The 24,201-nt window shown below is 40.8% G+C and overlaps 1 protein-coding gene and 1 non-coding gene across 10 annotated transcripts in view; one reads left to right on the plus strand and one right to left on the minus strand.

Annotated features, from left to right (window-relative positions):
* Positions 1-24,201, plus strand: part of TULP4 (TUB like protein 4) — a 243,338-nt gene that overhangs the window by 5,541 nt on the left and 213,596 nt on the right. For 5 of the 9 annotated variants that reach the window (XR_006202924.1, XM_042940178.1, XM_042940179.1 and 2 more), the window contains 2 exons: positions 4,887-5,043; positions 13,916-14,072. The exons of 1 other annotated variant lie outside the window; for it this stretch is intronic. The gene's annotated coding sequence lies outside the window, so the exon portion shown is untranslated. Of the gene's footprint in view, positions 1-4,886; positions 5,044-13,915; positions 14,073-19,243; positions 19,431-24,201 lie in introns of those variants that run through there. 3 more of the 9 variants (XM_042940180.1, XM_042940184.1, XM_042940186.1) reach the window with 3 other exon arrangements.
* On the minus strand, positions 22,868-22,971 carry LOC122220845. The gene has a single exon (XR_006203015.1). It is a non-coding gene; the product is annotated as a U6 spliceosomal RNA (small nuclear RNA).

Below are 24,201 nucleotides of genomic sequence, written 5' to 3' on the forward strand. Positions count from 1 at the left end.
GCCTCTGAGCATCTAGGCTTTGGGAACCACCAAATGGATGGTCTCTTCTGGTCACCAAGTCTCAAAGACTGCACCAACTGGTTTCATTCTTGGGTCTTAAGATGCAGTCTTCTTGGAGAGAGGGAATATGATTGGCCTAGTTAGGGTAATTTGCCATGTGTGGGGTGTTTTTAGTGTGTGTGTGTGATTGCTCTCAGTTGTTTCACAAAGACATTATGGAATACAGGAGGAGTCACAGTGAGAGTTGGGGTACTTTTAGCTAAAGAAAGGAGAAGACATTCAAGGAAGATGGGAGATAAGTGCCAATTCGTATTTAGTTAAAATTAAGCTCTTTGCTTAGAAATATTGAATTAATTACATTTCCATAAATTGCTGCAAACTCTGATAAGCTTGGTCTTTTCCCTTTACCATCTTATTTTCACATAGTAAGACCTATACCAGCAGGTCAAGTCTATTTGGTTTCTTGCTTTCGTAGAAAACAATGGGTTGTAATTAAAATTTGGGGTTATTTGTGGATTTTAAAAGTTAAGCTATTTTTCCCTTAAAATTTTTTTTTAATGTTTATTTTTGAGAGAGAGAGAGAGAGAGAGAGAGAGAGACAGTGCGAGTGGGGGAGGGGCAGAGAGAGATGGAGACACAGAATCTGAAGCAGGCTCTGAGCTGTCAGCACAGCGCCCGACGCAGGGTTCAAACTTACTAGTAGTGGTGAGATCATGACCTGCGCTGAAGTCGGATGCTTAACCGTCTGAGCCACCCAGGTGCCCCTTCTTTAAATGTGACTAATTCAGAATCAGATATATTTCTCTGATGTCAATGAGTAGGAATAGAAGTCTTTGTACTTGTATGTGGTGTCAACAATACCTGCCCTTGAAAGAATTTTAAGATTAGAATTGAAAAGTAGTGTTTATGGACATCCTCCAATAGTAATGGTATAGTAGGTTGTAGAGTGTAGAGAATTATTCTCTAGGTATGGAGAGGTGCTGTGCAGATAATATAGACTTATTTGAATGACTTTTTCACTGTTAATTATTTTTAATCAAAAGCACAATTAGAGTCAATATGGATGTGAAAGAGCTCTGAGAAAGATAACACACACTACAATTTAAGATACTAATTTCTCACTTAAATTAAAGACTCAATTTAGACCTTAATGGATGTGAAAGGCTTTGGAAACGCATAACATAAGGTGTTATGTTGTTACAGTTATTTCTGCTCTCGTTGGTAGTCTTTTAAATATATATATATATTTAATATTTATCTATTTTGGCGGGGGGGGGGGGCAGGGAAGGGAGGGACAGAGAAAGACAGAGACGGAGAATCCCAAGCAGGCTCTGTGCTGGCAGCACAGAGCCTGACTTGCGGCTTCATCTCACAAACTGAGATCATGACTTGAGCTGAAACCAAGAATTGGATGCTTAATCGACAGGCGTCCCTCTTTTTCGAGTCTTGATACGTAGATATCTCCTCCCAGCTTGGAATAGGCATGGTAGAGATCCTGGGTTAAAGTTTTTGTTACATCAGCTTTCTCATGTTTAGTTAACACTAAGAAATTGGCTTTTTAAATAATTTTTTAAAGATTTTATGTTAAGTAATCTCTACACCAAACACGGGGCTCGAACTTAACAACTCTGAGATCAAGAGTCACATGCTCTACCGACTCAGCCAGCAAGGTGCCCTGAAGTTGGCCTTTTTAATGAATAATCTTTGTGAGAGAAGTCTCCACCTTTACTTTTAAGTCTCAGATGTTGATCCAGCTAGTTACTGGTTGGAACACTGGGTTCTAAAGTCTCTTTTGTATCTACTTTCAAAAACTTTTTCAATGTTTTCAAATTCCACTTCAGTGTTATAGACAGATGTCACTGAGTTCTTTCATCCTGCTGAAGGTTTCCTTCACCAGTTTTTTTACAAATGACAAAATGAAGAGAAGTTTAAACTTGAGGCAGTTATTCCTCATTTGTGTGTGTATAATTTTCAGTCTCTGGCAAGGGAAATCAAGTCTTGTGTAGAAGACCCGTTCAGTGCCGTGTTTGCTGTCCCCTATGTTCTTTTTCTTCATATTGGGCTGTTGCGAGTATATGTTACCTCCCTGGGGAAAACACATGGCGTTGTTATCGATCATTGTGATAAAATAGTAGTATCAGAGGTCCTCTGTGAGCAACAGGCTGAGCTGTTAATACCGGGACAGTTTTCTTATTCCTGACAAGTTGACAAGCGGTGATGTTACCATATACTGAGAATATACAGGATTATCTTGACACATAATCAGCTTCTTAAGCTTCAGACAACCAGCACATACCTGCTTAGCCACAAAACCAGATGGATAGTTCACCAACAATGATATCAAAACATGCAGCATAGGAAGTTAGGCTTATGCTGTGTATGAAAACCCTGGTCAACCAAAGCTGGCATTTTAGGCATTCATAATTTTGTGAATTATTAAATAATCAGAAAATTTTAACTGTGTATTGACATTTGTCAAATTTGAGAGGAAGGTCTTAAAAAAAATGATAACCTGTTTTTAATTTAGAGAAGTAAGTTTAAGGAGGTTGAATCATGGGCATAGCCAAGGAGAATGAATGTTGTTAGGACTCAGGTCACTGAGGTTTTCCAGCCCTTACAAATAGTTTGAACCTTTTTCATTTTTGTTCATGTCATCTTTTCCCATGAAATGAGAAACCCAATCTTGGGTTTCCTACATTAGGAGGTTAACTTTTCTGGACTAATTTTCTGATATCTGAATAATAAATTCTGTAATATTTGAAATGCTTGGGTAAAGACACAACTCTTAGCAGAAGATAGCTCACAGTTTGCTTGTCTTATTCCTTTAGTAATTTAAATACTGGAACAGAAGTGAGAAGGAAAGTGGCATGCATCTTGTTTTGTCCCCTTACCCAGCTTTGATTCTAAGGTACTTGGGAATAAATTCAGTGTAGGGTTGGGGTGCTGCCCACAATGTATCTGTGATAGCTTACTGGAGCTTCAGTTCCCAGCCTTTTTGGATTTATGGCATCCTATTTGTATTTGATTTTGCATCTCCCTCCTCCTCACCATTGTAATGGCTGTGACATCCAGGACTGTGTATTGTCAGTGGAGAGCAAAGTACTGATATGTGCAGCCCACAGATTGTCACCATAATTCAGTTTTATCTGATTACATCACCTTTAATTTTTAATCACTGCTATTAACAAGCCTCACAATTTCATTGTTCTATGAAATAGGTTTATTTAGGTTTTTCATTAATTAAAATTAATGTTTTGAAAAAAATTGTGATACAATATAGTGAATAGTATTTGTATCTTATGTGTATTTATGTGCAAGAAATGTGATACAGAAACATTAAGTACCATTGGAGGTCCTTCCTAGGCTAAAAATGCTTTCCTTTGCAGAGGTATATAAAGAAGCAATAATGTTTACAAGGTGATTTGAAATCAGCTCTCTATGAATTTAATGTATTACGTTTATTGTAAATAAGTAGAAACGTCTCAAAGTTGATCGTGTGGTTCAGAGATGGTGCATCGTTTTTAATTCTGAGAGCTTAGGGATGTCACATTCTGTGTGTTGCATGTAACTGTGGTCTCCTTGGCTAAACTAATGATCATAGAAATGCAACCTCTTTGGCTCTCCTTTGCCTGTGTTCATATGGTGAAGTTCTTTCTCTTTCACCTGACATGGAGAGATGGCAAGTGTTTGGTTTTGGGGAATCATTCTGTTTCTCTGGCGAATGGAAGACAGCCAAAACTTTTTGTGGAATCGGGGTAAGCACTGTCATGTGGCAGATACCAATAATCTGTGGAGGTCAATTTAAACCAATTACTTTCAACCTTTTAATTTTAGTCTGTTATTATCAAACCTTCTACTGGATTGTTAATTTCTAGCGAAATTGGTTTGAGTTGAACCTCCTTTGATGCTAACGAGTGGTAAAGTGGACCCAAGTGATACGTCTGGAGAAGGAGGCGTGCTGGGGAGTCTGGCCTTATTCACAAATTAGATCACAAATGAGCTTCTAGAAGTGAGGATTTGGTTTAAATCCTTTGTTTTCATTCTGTGTCCACCTGGCCTTAAGTGCTATTACCACATACTGATTTTGAGAAGTGGGCCATCTCAGAGCATAGGAAGCTCCATATAAGTAAGGCAATAGTGATCCCCAATATTGGGGAGAAGAGAGTAAATCAATTGGGATGCAAACTTTCAGCCACTGAATTTTTTTTTAATTTTTTAAATGTTTATTTTTTAAATGTTTATTTTTTTATTTTTTAAAATTTATATCCAAATTAGTTAGCATATAGTGAAACAATGATTTCAGGACTAGATTCTTTAATGCCCCTTACCCATTTAGCCCATCCACCCTCCCACAAGCCCTCCAGCAACCCTCAGTTTGTTCTCCATATTTATGAGTCTCTTCTGTTTTGTCCCCTCCCGTTTTTATATTATTTTTGTTTCCCTTCCCTCATGTTCATCTGTTTTGTCTCTTAAAGTCCTGATATGAATGAAGTCATATGATTTTTGTCTTTCTCTGACTAATTTCACTTAGCATAATACCCTCCAGTTCTATCCACGTAGCTGCAAATGGCAACATTTCATTCTTTTTGATTGCCAAGTAATACTCCATTGTATATCAGCCACTGAATTTTTAGTCCAGTGGTTTTAATCATGGTCACACTCTTTTCTATGTGAAAAATATTTTGTTTCTGGGCCTCTATATTGTTTTATATGTGGAACTTCAATATAGCATGAGATTTATAACTTTCTGCTACTTAATTTTTAATATGATAGTATGGCTAATATTCTTAATATTCTAACTGAGTACAAGTGATATATGTATGGGGACGTCTCGAAAGAAGTACAGTAGTCCTCCCTTACCGAAGTTTTGCTTTCTGCGGTTTTAGGTTTCAGTTACCCGCTGTCAACTGCAGTCTGGAAACAGGTGATCCTCCTGATGTAGCATCAGAAGGTCTCTGGTAGCCTAGAGCTCCTTCACAGTGCTTGCGTCATTCATCTTATCACATAGGCATTTTATCATCTCACATCATCACAAGAAGTAGGGTGAGTATAGTACAAGGTATTTTCAGAGAAAGGGAGAGGCCACATTCACATAACTTTTGTTACGTATATTGTTGTAATTGTTCTGTTTTATTATTAGTTATTATGTATCTTTTATTGTGCCTAATTTATAAATTAAGTTTTATCATAGGTAAGTATATAGGGAAAAACATAACATAAGTAGAGTTCAGTACTGTTTGCAGTTTCAGGCATGGCGGGGGGGGGGGGGTGCTGGAATGTATCCCTTGAGGATAAGAGGGAGGACTACTCTATATATTCTCTCTTTGAATATATATATTCTCTATATATTTTCTCAGTCTCCTAAATTTTTTTAAAAATTTTAAAATTTGAGGGAGAGGGGAGAGAGGCGGAGGGAGGGAGGGAGGGAGGGAGAGAGAGAGAGAGAGAGAGACAGAGAAAGAGAAAGAGAAAGAGAAAGAGAAAGAGAAAGAGAAAGAGAAAGAGAGAATCTTAAGCAGGCTCCACGTTCAGTGCTGAGCCTGACATGGGACTCCATCTCATAACCCTGGGATCATGACCTGAGCTGAAATCAAGAGTCTGACGCTCAGCTGACTGAGCCACCCAGGTGCCCCTACTTCTAAATTTAAAAACAGAAAAAACAACAGTCGGTAAATTACTAAGATAGATTGGTTTGAATATAAACTTCTGAGTTAGATGTCACTGTATGTTGTTTAAAAAGATGCTTTTTCTTGGGGCGCCTGGGTGGCTTGGTCGGTTAAGCGTCCGACTTCGGCTCAGGTCATGATCTCACGGTCTGTGAGTTCGAGCCCTGCGTCGGGCTCTGTGCTGACGGCTCAGAGCCTGGAGCCTGTTTCAGATTCTGTATCTCTCTCTCTCTCTGCCCCTCCCCTGTTCATGCTCTGTCTCTCTGTCTCAAAAATAAATAAACGTTAAAAAAATTAAAAAAAAAAAGATGCTTTTTCTTTGACTCTATCTCTAGAAATGCAAGTAAGTGGGGCTCTGAGTGGGAGATGCCTGTTTACCTGTGGCACAGGCTTCCTGCTTTCTTTTGGCTACCGCCTGATTGGCTGGTACAGAAGTTTTGAGTCTGGTTTGCCAGTCAGGGCCTTTGTTTTTGCTCAGGGCTCTCACTTCTGGTTGTGGTTTGACCTATTTTCACTATTATGGGCACCAAGTAGCTAAGCTTGACATACTCAGAACATAAAGAGGAAAAGAGTTTTGGATTCTAGAAGGAGACTTTGGTTAAGAGTGGTCAAACGAATTAAACAGAAGCTAGCTGCCTCTTGGAACGCTGAATTGAAGCTTTGCTTTCTCTAGCAGAACTCCCAGGCTAGGGGGAATTGGAGCTAATGCTTAGAACGGGAAGAAACATGTGGTTTATAGAGCCTCTGAGTTTGAGTTTGGGTATGCTATAGATCTGAAATGTGTGAAAGCAGTTGTAGCAGATAGAGCATCTAGGCATGTAGTCTTTTTTTTTTCTTTAAAAAGTTTACTATATTATGGATACTAACCCCCCTTTTTGCTGTATAAATATTTTCCCAGTTTGTTGGTTGCCTTTCAACTGTAAGTCTGTTCATGACACTTTTGATGTGTAAAAGTATATGTTTTCTATGTATTCAAGTCTACCAGTCCTTTTTCCGTGTTTTGACTTTGATGTTTTTCTTAGAAAGTTTTCCTTGGAGTATTTTTTATCTTTCTCTCTTGCTTTTAAGCAGACAAGTATTATTAACTTTTTAAAATAAGTTTTTTATTTTGGAATAATTTTGGATTTACAGAAAAGGTGCAAAGATAGTATAAGGAGTTCCTGTATGCCCTTCACCCAGCTTCCTCTACTGTTAATAGCCTATGTAACTACAGAACATGGGCAAAACTAAGACACTGGTACATCATTATTTATTTTTTTTAAGTTTATTTATTTTGGGAGGAGGGGTGAAGAGAGAGAGAGAAGAGAACCCCAAGCAGGCTCTGCGCTGACCCTGATGCGGGGCTTGATCTTACAACTGTGAAATCATGACCTGAGTCAAAACCAAGAGTTGGGACACTTAACCAACTGAGCCACCCAGGCGCTGAGACACTGGTGCGTGATTATTAACTAAGCTCTTGACTTCATTTAGATCTCACCAGAGTTTTCACTAATGTCCTCCCAGGGCGCTAGGTTGCATTAAATGGGGTGGGTGTTAAAGAGGCTATAAACGGCAACATGCTCTGTAGAATAGCTGTGCTTACAGCACGTTTGTGGAGAATGTTTATAGCCCGTTCTCACATGCAGGGGATTTAGAGGGAGCATCTGCTGCTGCTGCTGCTGCTTCTGCTGCTGCTGCTTCTTCTTCTTCTTCTTCTTCTTCTTCTTCTTCTTCTTCTTCTTTTTAATGTTTATTTTTTGAGAGAGAGAGACAGAGCATGAGTGGGGGAAGGGTAGAGAGAGAGGGAGACACAGAATCTGAAGCAGGCTTCAGGCTCTGAGCTGTCAGCACAGAGCCTGATGTGGGGCTCAAACTCACAGATCGCGAGATGACCTGAGCTGAAGTTGGACGCTTAACCAACTGAGCCACCCAGGCGACCCTAGATGGATCATGTTCTTGGTTACTGGTCTGGTCTTAATCAGACACATGTGCCCCCAGGGAGCATAGATCCTGGCAGTGGCACTGTTGTGCTTGTGTGACAGACACCCAAGGAACTTGGACCTAGAGATGCCTCTCAAATTGTCCACACTGCCTGTGCTGCTTCCATTTTCCATTCCTAAGGTATCTTCGTTCTCATGCTGTTACTCATTTTGCTTCTGCCTGGACCAGAGTGGGAAATCATGATATGTTGTTGATTTTTAACTCTAGGAGAGAAAGGCACCCTCACTGTGAGCAAGTTTTTATGCTCTATACATCAAGGTAAACCCAGCATATCACTACTTTCACCCTTCAGAATCTTGGTGCTAGGCATGACCAGTCTTCTGACTTTATTGCCAAATGAGGTGTGGTACCCAAGGAGAAAAATGTGGATGGCACAGACCAGTGCCTGTCTTACTCTTCAATATCTATGGCTTGCTTGCCCCTCTCTACCCTAGCCCAAAATGGAGACAGATGAACAGAAGTAAGAGTTGGAGAGGGCAGGCAGGGAATTAGGTAAAACAGAAGCCATGTTGGGTGGCTTCATGCCTACATTGCCTGGTAGAAATAGCATTGGCAGGAAGGCCTTAGATGCCTTTGTACTTAACTGTCTACAAACTTCTCAACTTAAATACGTTAATGTGAATTGGGCTGAGCTTTCTCACAGGTAACAAGTAGCTGCTTCTTGTGCATTGGAATCAGCCTTCTTTCTAAGTAAAAATGCTAAAATTTTCTTAACCTTTTCTGACTTGGAAAACACACCCTTTCTGTCTAGAAAGCAGTCAGAACATGATGGCTGTGCAGGCCTGAGGAGGAGAGATCAGTGAAGGAGCAGAAGGAGGACACTGGCTTTGGTTTTCTGTAGTATTGCTATATTCCATCCCAACTGTTAGAATCAGTCAGTCATACTGGAAAGCCTCCAGCGTAGCCAGAAGTAAATTAATTGGAGTATAATTAAAAAAAAATTTTTTTAATGTTGTATTTATTTTTGAGAGAGACACAGTGAGAGTGGGGGAGGGGTAGAGAAAGAGGGAGACCTAGAATCTAAAGCAGGCTTCAGACTCTGAGCTGTCAGGACAGAGCCTGATACAGGGCTCAAACTCACAAACTGTGAGATCGCGTCCCGAGATGAAGTCAGATGCTTAACCAACTGAGCTACCCAGGTGCCCCAATTGGAATATAATTTTTAAAGCATATGTCCTTTAGTGGATTGTACTGCTTCCATTTGGCTAGATAGGAGTCAGCCTTTTTTTTTTTTTCCTGCAATTTTTCTCAGTGACTTGTGATTTTTTTCCATTGAAGTAATAATAATTGCTTACATAAGCATAATACTTAATTTACAAAGCATTTTTCCACATATGCCTACATTTTATTTGGTCTTTGCAGCAACCTTATACATTATGGCAAGCACATATTTTCTTATTTTATGAGAAAATCAAGGCCAAAGGATTTGACTGTTGTCACATAACTGCTAATCAGAAGTCTTGGGACTTGAATCTGCACCAGCCCACCAGTCTTTCTTTTATCCCTTTGCTCACCCTGTGGCCTCCCCTCCAAGCTGGTCCTGCCAGTTTTTTTTTTTTTTTTTTTGGTTTATTTATTTACTTTGAGAGAGAGAGAGTGCGTGCACAGGGGAGGGGGCAGAGATGGAGTGAGAGAATCCTAAGCAGGCTCTGCGCTGACAGTTCGACATGGGGCTCAAACCCATGAATGGTGAGATGATGACCTGAGCCGAAATCTAGAGTTGGACGCTTAACCGACTGGGCCACCCAGGCATCCGATGAGTGGTTCTGCCAGTTTTATAGATGCACTGCAGGTGAGGCTGGTGGAGGTTTTAGGTTGGCAGTCTTGTCTAATGTTGGTGACCAGAGCACATATTCCAGATTGATAATTAGCAGACCTGTTGAGTTCATGGTCTAACATCTTTTCTTCCCTTCTTCCTTTGTAATGAGATTGGGTTTTGTTTAGACCTCTTCTTTGTCCTCATTTGACTGCAGAGAAAGTGATCCATCCTTAGCACGGGGGTAAATCCTGATGTGTTACAGCCACTCCTGTTGGGTCCGTTCTCTGTAGGTGATTGCTGTAGGGGTAAGCAAGAAACCTGGTCCTGGCCCGTGAGATGTGACGGTGGTCTGCCAGGAGGTTCTGGAAAACTTCTCAACCTTAAAATGACCACACTAGATAGTCCTTTTCTTCTGAAAATTGTTGTGTCAGGATGTGGTGCCTACAATTGTTCTAGTCACTTTGCTACAGTCTGAACATGAAGCCAGTGCACGGGAGACGACAGAGCCAAGAAAAACAGCAGAGAAAACTACTCAGAGACTAGCACTCATCCTGCCTTTGGAGTTATGCAAAATAAGTTTCCTTGTTGATTAAGGCAATTTGAGTTGAGGTTATTGGTTACTTACACCTAAAGACATGCTAATCTATGTAGTAGCTACCAGATCAGGGGATTGATTGATTGATTCATTCATTCATTCATTCATACCATGAAGGAGAAGTACAAGGTATAAAGGTAGAATTTGATCTAATCAGCACATCAGAGATGGCTTCCTTGAGGAAATGCAGAGGCATTGCTGAGAGATTCCTTTTCCTGTTGGGCTTTGTATCCCATGTTTAAAGATTTTGGTTTCTATTGCAAAAGAAGAGCGATTGAAGGATTTAAATATGGCAGGAGGGCAGTGAGCTATAGTTAAGCTGCCCCTGCTAAAGAAAATCGTGGCTTAACATATCAAAGAGTCAGTTTTTGGTTTGAGCAGGCAAGGAGTAGTCAGTGGTAAAGGCCCTGGCAATTAGCAAGTACATCCAGGAAACACAGCATCTCTGGTTGGAATCTGATGAAGTAAATAATCCAGACTCTTCCTCCTTGCCAGTATACACACACACGCGCACATGCACACACGCTGCTTCGTGTTTTTTAATTTAGGCATAATTTGTGAATGAATGTCTGTCATTCTCTTAGGGTTTGAATCATTTAAGGTAAAAAATTGCAGCTGAGAAATCTGTGTTGGGGTTACAAAAACAGGATAGATACTTCCATTGTAAATAAAATTTTAAGGATACATTAATATATCTGAAATTGAACTTTTAGCATCTCCAAAGGTTTTTCTCCAGGTTTGATATAATAAGATCTGTTCTGATTCTCATACATATGGATATGTTCGCAAAACTGGATTACGTCCCAGTGCAGGCAGGCGGGGAAGCTGCCTGAACCGTAGAGTGGAAGTGCGATGGAGGCTGCGGTGTTCCTGTAATTATATTAGGATGTGATGTAGTCCCTCCCTATGCTTATTAATTAGTGGAGTTGTAATGAGACTTCCCCCCCATGCTTTTAAGGATGCTGATCAGTGGGCATCCGGGCAGGATTTTAGTTGTGTTTGGGAGCCTTCTGTGTACAAGTGGGAGGGATCCATGTTTCAGGTAGTGGCAGGTGAGCCTCCCGCCAAGTTGGCATAATGGGAACAGGACTCTTCTGGGTTGCCATCTGTTTGTGGCTGATAGGAAACCAGCAGTGACTTCTGAGGAGTTTATGTTGAAATACTTAGGAATTAGTAATGTTAAGACCACGCTGATCAGGTATTAGGAGGTGGGGGAACATAAGACTGTGTGGAGTGATTTTTCATTATTACTAATTTCAGGAGATGGCTGCTTGGGTTCAACAGCCCCCACCCCCATGCCCTGAAAAACCACAGCTCTTTTTGCCTCCCTGCCCAGATTGACCATCAAGTCTGTCTCAGTTCTGTGCTGACTTGCCCATGGCAAGGAAACACATTACATTCATACATGACTATCCCATGTAACACTGTACATGGTGTTTGCCACTGAGGGGTTCAGTCTGTCTCTGTAACTCTTTAAATGTGTCATGTTTTTTTGTTTTTGTTTTAAATTGTGGTAACAAAATTTATCGTTTTAATCATTTATAAGTATATAGTTCAGTGGCATTAAGTATATTCATACTATTGTGTGACCACCATGATGTTTTCACTAAGTACTTAAAAAATAGTGAATGCTGCTTTTCCCTGTATCAAATACATATAAAAAATTATCAGCATGCTTGCTATTTCTAATGTGCTATCCCTCTGGATTTTAAACTGGAATATACTTCCTTTCCGTATGGGAGCTGGCGAAGTAGAATCGAGGTGCTCTGCCCCCATTTCTCTGGGTTTGGTTTGCTGCTCTTGCCCTGGGAGGCTCTACTTCCAGGCAGAGTGGTTTTCGGTGGTATTCTGAGAGCTGCTCCGTGTCTCCTGATTTATACTTAAAGCAGGGGTGTAGAATAGAGAACAGCTCACTTCTGTAACGTAGCATTACTTGCTGTGTTAACTAGAGGAGCTGAACTGTGGTGGCCCTGGTGAGGATGTGTGTGTTTGGAGTTATCCTGTGTAACTCCTGCCAGAGAAGCAAGGTCTGGGGTGGCACCTGTTGCCTTCTGGCTACGGACCCTGCTGGGTTCAGTCTACCACCTGTAGGTTTGTTTGTTTGTTTGTTTGTTTGTTTGTTTCTTTCTTTCTTTCTTTCTTTCTTTCTTTCTTTCTTTCTTTCTTATGTTCATTTATTTTTGAGAGAAAAAGAGCGTGAGCACGAGCAGAGAGGGGGACAGAAACTGAAGCCGGCTTTGTGCTGTCCACGGGGCTTGAACTCATGAACTGTGAGATTGCGACCTGAACTGAAGTCGGATGCTTAACCAACTGAGTCACCCAGTCACCCCCACCTGTAGGTTTCTGTCTTGCCTTTTTCAAAACAGTCAATAGAAGGGACTGTGGAGCCCTCTATTATTAGAGGTTTTTGGGTTATAAGTAAAAAAGCCCTAACTGAACTTGCATGAAGAAGGGAAGTTAGTGGAAGTTTTCTGAGCTGTGTACTTCAATATTGGCAGGGATACAGCTGGGTCTCGGATGCGACCCAGAGACTGGGACACTCCCTGAATGTCCTGTTAGCTCTTTCCTTCTCTCTGGCCCCCTCTCTTAGCTTCCCTCAATGCTTCTAGTTCTTCTCTTCTGTCACAGACCAGCATCCTCTATTCCTCAGTCCCTGTGGCAGACATGGCCACCAACACTCGTGTTTTCCATATTAAACCAAGTGTCTAGAGAGAGTGTTTTCCGTGTGTTCCAGAATTTTCTGGGAAGAACTGAGTGATCATAGAAAATGGTGACACTCATGGTAAACTGTGGGAGGATATGGAGTAGTTGAAGAGGTCATTGAGGTTCAGCGGAAAGGATTTCCTTGCTATAATTTGCAAAAAGTGTCAGGGATACCCTGTAATTGTTAGCAATTATGAAAGGACCCAAACTGTGAAACCGCATAAACTTTGGATTAAAATTTAAAGGAAAACTAAACAGTAAAGTCAACTAAAACAAAACAAGACACTACCATCAAAAAGATGCTACCGTTACCAACAAAAAAAATCCTGTAAGTTGAGGAGATGAACCTGTTAAACAGATTCTGAAATTGCTTTTTCTAAAATTAAATGTCTTTTTTAGTAAAACGCATTATAACCTGTTTTCATATCAGGATTGTTTGAACTCTGAGAAATTGTGGTCAAAGTTTAAGCAGGGTAGCTTGATGTGGAAGGTATTCCTGAAAACTTGAAAATAAAGAAAATATTTTAAATTAAAATTTAAAGGCACAGGAAGAGCTTGCTATCAGAAAAAATCCTTGTGTAATTTTTTTTCTAAAATCCGCTTTTAACTTTTCATCACATTCACTTAAATGAGGGTGTATCAGAATGATGTGTTGAACTGTTGAATCACTACATTGTTCACCTGAAACTAATATAACACTATATGTTAATGACACTGGAATAAAATAAATTTAAAAAAGGATGTATCAGTGGATTGTCCATCCTTGCTGTTAATTATCCCATGGGGGCCGCCAGGTCATTGGCAGATCACGTATTCCACTGATTTCCGAGGTTATGAAAAATAGCTGTTTCCATTTTTAGTTGTTTGGTTACACACACAGATCCCCTGTATGAATTTGAGAGCCCTCTATGAATTTATTGGGATTGAATATTTTGTGTGGGTTGTGAACCTATATGCAGTAATCCAAGGAGATTTGACAGTGTCACTTAGTGATTGCAAGGTGAAGAAAAGAGTGGTCTCATAATTCTGGGAATTAGTGCCATTTGAGAATTTAGGAATTTATAAAGGTGTTAGTTTGTTATCTTCCCAAATGTATGTGATCTGCTTTATTTGTACATCAGTTGTAAAAGAGTTTGTTTTTTTTTGTTTTTTTTTTTTTTGCCCATTTGACTTAGAGTATATTTAAAATTAAAACTCAGTTTTCCTTTTCAGAACATGTAGGTTGTATGAAGTATACTGTATTACTGGGGTTTGGACAAGGGGAAGGGCATGATTAGCACCTGAGTAAACATGGCTGCAATGGAAGACACCCTCTGGACGGCTGCTCTAGCATGCTCCTTACTCTGCGAAATTTCCTGCCTTCAACAGGGTAGGAAACATTTGTTACTGCTTTACATGATTTAAAAGCCAGGTGGTATTCTAAAATAGTGCTGGAAGAGCCCTGCTGTTGAATGAAAATTGGGAGTGTTGCATGTAGGTCGTGCGAAGCTCTGTATCCCATCTGACCTTTTCTTCTTCTGTGGGCTTCTTTTCACAAACCATGGGGGATGCCCCCGAAATGTCAGATCTTAAATAGAAAGCCTTGAGCTGTACCTCTCTCATCAAAAATGCAGAGCTCTGAGGGCTGGGGAGACTCAGTGCCTTCAAAATGACAAGTAAGAAGTAATAATGTAAAAGCAGAAAAGCATATATGAAAGGTCTAATTTCATGTGATACCATATGGCAACAGGAAAAAAGATCAAGTTAATATTGTGAGTTTGACAAGGTATCACCTTTTAGTTTATAAAGCATGTTACGTTCTCCAGAGCATTTTTATGAACATCACTTTTGATTTTTATTTGTTGGTAAAGCGTGGAGCAAATAGTCTGCACATTTACATACGGATGGGCAGCCGACGTTGGGGAAGCTGCGTGCTGCTCGAGGCCTCCCTGCCACTAACCGGCAGAGCCAGCCAGATTCTGTCTTCTGATTCCTGGTCCCATTCATTCCTGTTTCACTTCCTTGCCTGTCCAGCTTACGAGAAATTTTATTTGATGAGAACTTAATTTACTTACTTAGACCCTGGACTTCTTCCACAAAAGAGTTGAGGTAGCTTGGGGCGTCTGGGTGGCTCAGTTGGTTAAGCATCTGAGTCTTGGTTTTGGCTCAGGTCATGACTCATGGTTTGTGAGTTTGAGCCCCATGTCGGGCTCTGCGCTGACAATGCAGAGCCTCCTTGGGATTCTCTTTCTCCCTCTCTCTGAGCCTCTCCCCTGCTTGTTTGTATACTCTCTCTCTCTCAATATCATAAAGAAACTTTAAGGAAAAAAAAGAGTTGAGGTGGGTTAAAAGTAATGGCTAAGAAGGAAATTTTGGCTCAAGTAAGGCAAATACTGGCTTTATTTAATTTTTTTTTAATGTTTATTTTTGAGAGAGTGTGAACGGGGAGGGGCATAGAAAGAGGGAGACACAGAATCTGAAGCAGGCTCCAGGCTCTGAGCTGTCAGCACAGAGCCCGATGTGGGGCTGGAACTCACGAACCGTGAGATCATGACCTGAGCCGAAGTCAGATGCCCAGCTGACTGAGCCACCCAGGTGCCCCTCTCCTGGCTTTCTTCTTAAACTTTAAAATGAGAGTAAGAGGGAAACTGTTTATTTAATGAAAATTAAATTCTCTCTGTGCACCCAGAGCTACCTACCAGTTCTTAGGTCATTACTCAGCCCCCAAATATTAAGTATTTTATAAAACCTTTTTTTCCCCCCCAAATTTAGGATTGGATGAATTGAAAAAGAAGTAGCAGACAAGGGAGCTTTGTGGTTGCAGACACCATGGATTTGCTCTCTTGGTATTATATCTAGTGTGCGAGTTTTTCATGTTTTTATAAGTTTACATAAATAACAGCTAAATACCATAGTATATTTGTAAAATGGAGGAAAATCGCCCAGTCTCCACCATTATTACGACTCTTTACCAGAGCTTTCTTTTGAAACCTTTTGTCATATACATTTTTTCATAGTTTTAATCAAACCCATGAATACTTTTGTATGCTTTTTAAAATTTAACATAGCATAAATGTTTTTAATGTTTCTATATGCTTTTCATAATTATGCTTTTTTATTGTGGGAAAATGTATATAACATGAAATTTACCATTTTAACTATTTTTTTTATTTTTTATTTTTTAAATGTTTATTTTGAGAGAGAGAGAGAGATTGAGTGGAGGAGGGGCCAAGAGAGAAAGAGCGAGAATCCCGAGCAGGCTCCACCTGGAGCCCAATGCAGGGCTTGAACTCACAAGCCATGAGATCATGACCTGAGCCAAAATCAAGAGTTGGTCTTTTAACCAGCTGAGCCACCTAGACGCCCCACCATTTTAACTATTTTTTTTTCATTTTTTTTTTTTAATTTTTTTTTTTCAAAGTTTTTTTTAATTTATTTTTGGGACAGAGAGAGACAGAGCATGAACGGGGGAAGGGCAGAGAGAGAGGGAGACACAGAATCGGAAGCAGGCTCCAGGCTCCGAGCCATCAGCCCAGAGCCTGACGCGGGGCTCGAACTCACGGACCGCGAGATCATGACCTGAGCCGAAGTCGGACGCTCAACCGACTGCGCCACCCAGGCGCCCCATTTTAACTATTTTTAAAGTGTACACTTCAGTGGCATTAAGGACATTCACATTGTTTTGCAACCGCCATCACCACCACCACCACCATCACCATCATCACCATCTCCCAGAACTTTTTTGTCTTCCAGAGCTGAAGCTCTACCCACTAAACAAGAATTCCCAATCCTGGGGCACCTGAGTGGCTCAGTCGGTTAAGCATCCGACTTCGGCTCAGGTCATGATCTCACTGTTCGTGAGTTCGAGGCCCACATCGGGTTTTGTGCTGACAGCACGGAGCATGGAGCCTGCTTTGGATTCTGTGTCTCCCTCTCTCTCTGCCCCTCTCCCACTCACACACATTCTCTCTCTTTCTCTTTCTCTCTTAAAAATAAATAAACATGAAAAAAAATTCCCCATCCCTCCTAATCTGGCTTCTGGCAGCCACCCTTTCACTTGCTGCCTCTGTAAGTTTGACTACTCTAGATACCTCATATAAATGAAATTAACACATTATATGTCTTTTTTTGTGAGTGGCTTATTTCATTTGGTATGTCTTCAAGGTTCATCCACATAGCATGTATCAGAATTATTTTCCTTTTTAAGGCTGAATAATATTCCATTGTGTGTATATACCACTCTTTGTTTATTTGTCCATCTGTTAATGAACACTTTGGTAATTACACTTTTTTGAAGAATGTAATATTCCATCAAGTGTATAAATTATACTTCAGTGCTTGACTTTTATAAGGTATTTGGATTGCTTCTAATTTGGCGCTACTTTAAAATAAAATAAATAGGTGATAAATATCATCCTACTTTTTGATCTTTGTGAGTTGTTTCTTTTGAATGGATTATGCAGACACTTGTGCTCAGTTTTGTTTGCTCTTTACTCAGTTTGAGTTTAGGCTAATTTTTTAAATGAAAAGAAGTTACGTGTATGCTACATAAAATGCATTACTCTGCATTTTACATAGATATGCCTTAGTTTAGTGAGGAAGGACCATCTAAAGAATTCTTACCTCACTCAGCAGTGTTGCCTCAGTGAGAGCATAATGCAGTGGTTTACAGATGTCAGAAATGACTGATGTTTCAGTAGTTGAGCTGATTTTAAGGCAGTATTCATGAAGAGTCTGTGGGCTGATTAAAAGATCATACCAATCTTCAGGAATGGTACATGTACAATTCTGAAACTATAATAGTTACATGACCTAGTGGTCATGCTGGGGAAAAACTGGTATCTCTTCCTGTTTGCATTGTTATGAATCACTGGCATGTCTGACCACAGAGGTACAGTGAGAGATGGGAGTCTTGCCCTCAAAAATCTTGCATGAAGGTTGGCATGCCAACATGTCATACAGTTAGAAAACCAAAGCAACTAAGTGATAAGAGAAGCCAGCCTGGCTTCATACAGAGGAAAGGGCAGGCTTCCCTGCTTTTTAGACCCTTGTCAGACAGGGGAGGGTAGGCCCTGAGAGGTCAGAAGAGGGTTCTTGAATTGGAGCTCCTGCCCTCCCCACTCCTGCTCCTGCTGCCCTTATGTTAGGCCTCTGTGCACAGTTAGTGGCCATGCACTGGTACGTCTTCGGATCTTTGGGGAATCTCGCTCCTTTGCTGGTCGGTGCGTCACCGTGGCGGTCCAGTGCTAACCCGAGTGGTGTTCCCTGGCTGGTGCATGTGGTGCAGGCAGTCCTGCCAGGCCAGATTCCCACTCCCCTCACTGGCCCACCGTGGACAGCCGTTGTCTGAAGCCTTTTCATGGAGAGTGGTGTGCTTGCCTTTGCCTGGCTGAATTAAGACTCTGGTACTTTTGTGTCAGTCTAGTCCCATCTGTTCCTTGTCTTTTAGAAACTTCTCAGTGGCCCCTCAGTGGTACCAGTCTGTTTTCTGCAGGTTGTTTTGTGTGTAATTTATTCTTATGTATTATTTTTTCCCATTTTACTGAACTCTCTTAATAGTACTAATTTTATTCAATTCTGTTGAGTTTTTCAGATGGAAAAATATTTACAACTAAGGATGATTTTGGCCCTTCCCGTTTTTACATGACTTCTTTCTTCTGCCTGTCAAAATGCACTTCCTGGAAAATCTAGAATGATGTTGAGTAACACTATTGGTGGACATCTTTGGCTTAATCATCCCCTTAGCCAGACTGCCTTTAGCACTCTTGGGTTTACTTATTTTCTGCCTGTTGCCAAATTGCTTTCTGGAAGGGCTAGAATTGGAGTGTGTGCATTATCCACATCCTCACCAGTGTTGAGTGACCAGAGTATTGGGAAGGCTTTTCCTAATCTGTGGTTCTGTCATTTTAACATGAAATTTGGGTTTGGATATTTGTCATTTCCTCTAGAAATTCTAGAGTCCATAACAGAGTTGGCCTTGCTTCATGCATTGTTTTGTTCTCATCAAATAATTATATACAACTTTCCCTCCCTATTGCAAAGCAACATGGGTGTAGAATGATAGTTACTGTTGTTAATCGTCACAACACAGTTTGGTTGAAAAAGTGTGGGCTTGGAGTCAGATATCAAATCTTAGCTCTGTCACTAACAGCCTGGTGAATTTTGATAAACTTAAACTCTTTGAGCCTTGGTTTAATCATGTGTACAATGGGGATTTTTCTGTCTTACAGGGAGGCTGTAGATGTGGAGAAAGATGTAAAGTGGGTCCTTTGTAGTACAGAAGTCATCAGTTCTTGCTCTATGCCTTCTGTCTCTCCAGGTTCATCACACCAAGGCCATTCTGCAGGAATTGTCAAAGATTTTGGTAGATTTAATTTTGATTAGAGATAAGTTTACTCTCCCCCCCCCCCCCATAATTCTCTGTTCCATTTTAATTTTTAAGTTGAATTGGGTGATAATTGTTTTTACACGTTCTTTTAATAATTTACTTTATTCCAAATTTAAAAAAATGTTTAATGGGTGGAATATAAATAAAATTACAACAGCAATGTCTGACGTTTATTGAGCAATTACAACTACGTGGCAGGCGGTATTCAAGGTACTTTTCGTATGTTTATTGACTCCTCCCAACGATTTTACTTCATAGGAAACTTGAGGCACAAAATGTCACCCAGCTCAGGAGTGTGACCCAGCCAGCACACCCCGGTGCCTGACTGCTGCCACCACACGGCCATCATGGTCTTGAAGGGTTTGCTTCTTTATTCTTTGTTCTGTGTTCCTAAAGCCCATTCTCTTGTTTCTATGTAGAGAGATACAGGTAGAAAAAAAAAATCTGGGTTTCTGAAAAGGCTAATAATTGTGAAGTTACATAACAAGTGTCAAACATAGAGCATTCATATCTATTGACTACTTTAATCTGTAGCATTAAGACCTTTTCCTTACCTAGGCACGAGGCAGTATAATTTCATTTAGTCTCCCTTGAAATTGCCACCCAGATCTGAGCCTTCCACTATATCTGTAGAACCCTGGTTTAATTTTGCCTTAGATTATAATAAACTCTCCATTATTGGGATATTAAAAAAACTTTTTTAGTATAAAATGTACATAACATGGAATTTACCATCTTAATCATTTTTAAGTGTACAATTCAGTGGTATTAAATACATTCATAAGGTTGTGCAACCATCACCACCATCCATCTTCATAACGGTTTTCATTTTGTAAACCTGAAACTGTGTATCCATTAAACAATTACCACCATCCCTCAAGCCTCTGTCAGCCATCATTCTTTCTGTCCCTGTGATTTTGACTACACTAAGTAGCTCAGTTAAGTGGAATCATACAGTATTTATCTTTTTGTGACTGGCTTATTTCACTAACACAATGCTCTCCAAGGTATATCTCTGTTGTAGCATTACAGAATTTTATTCCTTTTTAAGGCTGAATAATATTCCTCTGTGTATGTGTCTGTCTATCTGTCTGTTGGTACATGTACACATTTTGCTTATCTGTTCATCTGTTGATAGACAGTTGCGTCCATGTCATTATATGGGTATTGTTGTCAATATAATTTTTATCAATAAATTCTTGTTGTTTTTTTTTTTTTTAAGTTTATTTATTTTGCGAGAGAGGGAGAGAGCGAGCAAGGAAGGGGCAGAGAAGGAGAGAGTGAGTCCCCAGCCTCTTTGCTGTCAGTGAGAGCCTGATGGGGGACTCGATCTCATGAACTGTGAGATCATGAACTGAGCCAAATTTGAAAGCTGGATGCCCACTGACTGAGCCACCCAGGTGCCCCCAAATCTTCTTGTTTTGCTTTGCTGTCGTACAGTGTTAAAGATCCTTCACTGGCTTTATGTTGTCACGGACCGGTCATGCAATTCAAGATTCTGTTAGCTCTGCCTGAGAGCCCTTTGTTGGCCGTTGGTTAGAGAATTTATCTAGTAGTCTTGAAGTTTATCCTCCATCTTTTCCCACTATGCAGGGAGCTCCTCAGGGCAGGGATGGGACTTCCCTGTACTTCGAAGTGCTAACCCCAGCCCTGTGCCTGGGGCTGTGGTGGGCACTGCGTGGACATTTCTTGCATGAGTGTCCTTTGGCTGCTTTCCTCATTTCACACTTCACTTTGGACTCTTGTAGCTAAAATTAACATACAGCATCCATTGATTTGATGCTTGCCGTTTTTTAAAAAAAAAAAAACAACTTTTTTTTTAGTGTTTATTTATTTTTGAGAGAGAGAGAGACAGAGTGTTAGCCGGGGAGGGGCAGAGAGAGAGGGAGACACAGAATCTGAAGCAGGCTCCAGGCTCCGAGCTGTCGGCACAGATCCTGACTCAGGGCTCGAACCCACAAACTGTGAGATCATGAATTGAGCCGAAGCTGGACGCTTAACCAACTGAGCCACCCAGGCACCCCGATGCTTGCCCTTTTTTAAAGTCTTCCTAAGCTTTCAAAAATTTCTTCCTGAAATTCTGAATCCTTCACTGATGACGTGTCTCATGAATTAGAGCTAATTTACCCCAGCCTTCATTGTGCTTTCATGTGATAGCTTTTGAGGCTGCCTTTACTTTGCCTCGCAGTTTATATACCAGCTTCTTTTAAACATAAACTGTAATTGGTTTATTTAATATAAGCAGTTTTTCAGTAGTTTTTGCTGTTTTTTTTTCTTTAATCAATTGTTGCTTATTGTGTGGTAATCAAGAAAACATTTGAATCTTGGTCAGGTGGGTAGCTATTTTGGTCCAGCTTCCTCAGTGTCGTGTCATGAGTCAATTAAGAGGAGGATGGGCAGGGAAATGTCTCACATATGCTTTGTCTCTGGTAGCTCAGAGTTTGTGGGGTTTGTTTGCCCTTTAGAAATTTTGAAAGGGTAGCTTTGATTCAAGTATAACTATCCTCCCAAAGCAAAATGTTCTGAAAAGTTGGGTTTTAAAGTTAGAAAGTGCTGGGGCACCTGGGTGGCTCAGTTGGTTCAGTATCCACCTCCTGATTTTGACTTGGGGTCATGATCTCGCGGTTTGTGGGTTCGAGCCCTTTATCGGGATTCTCTCTCTCTCCCTCTCTCTCCTTCCCCCGGCCACTCATGCTCACACACACACACACTCTCTCTCAAAATAAATAAGTTCAAAAAGTTAGAAAGCACTGAGATTAAATCTGTCCTGGAGAAACTTTTCGGAAGGCCACGTGTGAAAATTTGTAGAATTTGCTTGTGATGAAACAAAGGGTATGTGGTGGGGGTGGGGGCAGGGTATAGGGCCTTGGAAGCATTTATGGGGCACCTGTGCAGTGGAGCCTTTAAAAGTATTTGCAGAAAAAATTTTAGACTCTTTAATTTTTAAATTAGAAATTCAGGAGTGGAATTTAGGAGTTAAGGGGAGTAAGTACCAAGAGAAATTTGTTCACTAGTTACTGTTTGGGTGCTGTCACTAAGTCAGATGGGTATGCTTCCATCAGGGAGATTATAGTGTCTAGTAGGGAACAAAGCCTTATATTAATGAAGTAGATTTTAATGAAGGTACTGCGTTTCATGCAATAGGATGGCAGGTGTGTTTCTGAAGAATTTTTGAGTTGGGAGTTACCAGGGATCACCAGCATTTTCACCATCATATTTTTCTTTTTATTATTTTCCCTCATTGCCCCCAGAAATGTGATCTTAATAAGTTAGGATCTTTATTGTAAGATAATGGCATTCATAGCTCCTGTTTATTCAGTATGTAATTGTATGCTTCATGATGAGCCTAGCGAGGGAGAGGACAGAGATGGAGAAGAAGAGGGTCTGAGAATCCCAGGTCAGGCCATGGTAGGGAGCCAGCAGAGGAGGTTGACAAAGAGCAGTCAAGAGGGAGGAGGAAGGTCAATGGAGAGTTCTGCTGAGGTCTTTCAAGGACTGATGCGTTTAAAACCTTCCACTACGCTGTGAGGTAGGCAGTGTTATAATCCCCACTTCACAGAGTGGGAAACTAGGCCTTGAGCAGCTTAACAGCACAGCTCTTGTCAGGCAGTAAGTGATGGAGCTGGGATTTGAAGTCAGGCATTCAGATTCCAGAGTCTCCCTTCTTAACCATGGCTGCTTCCCAGCTTCACAGATGTTGCCACGCTCAGTTATAATTTCAGCCAGAAACAAATGTGACAGTTTTGTTTGTGGAACTGTACCCGAGGTAGATGCGTAGTTCTTTTTTTTTTTTTTTTTAAAACATGGGCTACTTCATGAATTTGTATGTCATCCTCGTGCAAGGTCCGTGCCACTCTTTGTATTGTACACGTTTTAGTGTGCGTGCAGCTGAAGTGAGCACCGGATGCATGGTTCTTAGCACATTTTACACTTGATCTTAGCCAAATGGCTAAGGAGCGATCAGTACCTTTTAAATACTGAGAATACTATGTACTTTGGTTAGCAGGTTTTAGACACATAGAGAGCCTGTGACCTCTGTTTGGGAATCTGGTCCAATTTTGTCATTTTACCTGTGGAGGAATGGACACCCTTTTTGTTGAGGGACTTACCCAAGACCCTTAGACTTGAAGCTTAGACTTTGGTCTCTTGACTCTGAGGTCAGAGTTTTCCTCACTGTACATCACCCTTGAGACTCATGTTCTTTTATGGTGTTGTAAATGAAAGGTAGAGTTGAAATGAATATGTAAGGTGCTAAAAATGCTCTCGTCAAGATCATTGATAATCTCCATGTGGCTCCTTCCAGTGTGTTTATCCAACTTGACCTTTCAGAAGTTAGAGCTGTTAGGACCCAATGTCTGTTGGCCTTCCTCCTCCTCTGCACGGTTCTTTGTCAGTCTCTTTTTCTGCCTCTTCCACCCAGGCCTGACCTGGGATGTTGGGGTTCCATTGGGTTCACCACTAGACCATCTTCTTTCCTCCACCTTAATCTTCCTTGTCACCAAGCTCACCATTTTCTGTAGTTAACTCATTTTTATGTGAATGGCTCTTAAGTTAATATCTCAACTCCAGACTTTTCCTCTGAGGTTCAGATTCATGTCCAGCGACACACTTGACCTAGACATTTGAATGCCTCATGGACACTGCAGAATTAACACACCAAATGGAACCTCTTCCACAGGCCCTCTGGACCTTTTCACAGCAGCCCCCTCTCCATTCTGTTCTTCACCTCAATTATTGCCACCGACTGGGAATCATTCATGATGATAGCAATAAGAGCCGACGTTTATTGAGAGAATTAATGTGCCAGGCACTTCCTTAAACTCAGTCTATTTAGTCCTAACAACAGTACCATGAAGTAGGTGATGAGAATAGTAATAAGAATAGAATTGTATAGCTCCTACTGTGTTCCAGGCACTGTTTTAAGTATGTTACAGATACTAACTCATTGGATTCTCAGTAAATCCGTGAGGTAGATTCTCTTACTCTCCCTGACTGGTAATGTCAGACTCTGAAGCAGAGAGACGAAGTTACTTCCCACAGCACTCGGCCCCTCGGCTAGTAAGTGGGAATACAGTCTCGGCAGAGACGGAGTGTGGGCCGTGCCAACACCTCATTTTAGTGTGATTATCCC

Source organism: Panthera leo, chromosome B2, assembly GCF_018350215.1.
Source record: "Panthera leo isolate Ple1 chromosome B2, P.leo_Ple1_pat1.1, whole genome shotgun sequence".
Taxonomy (NCBI): domain Eukaryota; kingdom Metazoa; phylum Chordata; class Mammalia; order Carnivora; family Felidae; genus Panthera; species Panthera leo.